Below are 1,210 nucleotides of genomic sequence, written 5' to 3'. Positions count from 1 at the left end.
CCCTGCCACAACCTTTTCCTGTTTTTCCCCGTTTGTTCCCATCCTCTTTGGCGCTGGGTGGGAAGGTGATGCTGGGGAGGTGGGACAGGTCCGAGGGGGCCGGAGGGTGGAGGGGAGGGCGGATGTGTAAAGAGACCCCTCCCCTCGCTGCCGCCCTCGTGCTGTATAAAGGAAATAGCCTCGCTGTGTATTTGTACTCTGAGCTCCGTGTGTCTGCGTTGGCAGACGGTAAACCCTTGTACAGTAGGTCTAGCTGCATGTAATCTGTATGGACAATGGCATTATAAAATGCAATAAAATAAATTGCCTATCGTGCCGCTGTGCTGGCTGCCTTCTTAGGGTTGTTGGTTTAAAAAAAAATGTGCGTTTTTACAGAATCACTGAGGTTGGAAAAGCCCTCCGAGATCATCGAGTCCAACCTGTGACTGATCACCACCTTGTCAACAGACCAGAGCGCCACATCCAGCCATTCCTTGAGCACCTCCAGGGATGGGGACTCCACCACCTCCCTGGGCATCCCCTTCCAATGCCTGGCAACCCTTTCCCTGAAGAAGTTCTCCCTGCAGATCCCTGTAGGCCCTTCAGCAGCGAGGGGATGGGAATGAGGTTCCAGACTCCAGCCTCCTCCCGGCCCCCCGAAATGGCTGCTCCCATCTGTGTGCAGCCCCTGCCAATGTTAACAGACTGTTACATCCCCTTTCCCTCCGCCGCTCCCTCCCAGCCAAACTCACTTAATCTTTTTTCCAGTGGCCCTTTTCCAGGGCTCTGAGCTGTGTCCAGCTCGCCCGTGGCTTCCTGGGGTGTGCTGAACGTGCCTCTGCAGCCCCTCACCACCCACCCAGGGAGCTGAGCCAGCACCCATGGGTGCCCCAGCATTAGGGGGGCTGCTGTCCCTGTCCCCCCCTGGCGTCCCCATCCTCTGCCAGCTCCACAGCTCCCTGGGGAGGGCAGGGGAGCATCTCTGGGGGGAGCATCTGGCTCTGATCGATTTAACACTTGCAGCTTTTCACTTTTAAACTAGAAACTTTTTTCCTTTTTTCTTTTTTTTTTTTTTTTTTTGACATGAAAAGCTTTCCAGAGTTGATTGCTAAACCAGTATGTGGATGGGGGGGAGAGACTGGGACCAGTCAGCCCCTCCCCTCAGCTCCTGGTGCAGAGCAAGTCCATGCACCCAGAAAACGCTGGCAGGAAGCACCCACCCCTCTCCTCC

This window comes from Manacus vitellinus, unplaced genomic scaffold (assembly GCF_001715985.3).
Source record: "Manacus vitellinus isolate BGI_N305 unplaced genomic scaffold, ASM171598v3 scaffold_47_pilon, whole genome shotgun sequence".
Taxonomy (NCBI): Eukaryota; Metazoa; Chordata; class Aves; order Passeriformes; family Pipridae; genus Manacus; species Manacus vitellinus.
The sequence above is the reverse complement of the archived record's forward strand: the minus strand, read 5'-3'. Positions refer to the sequence as shown.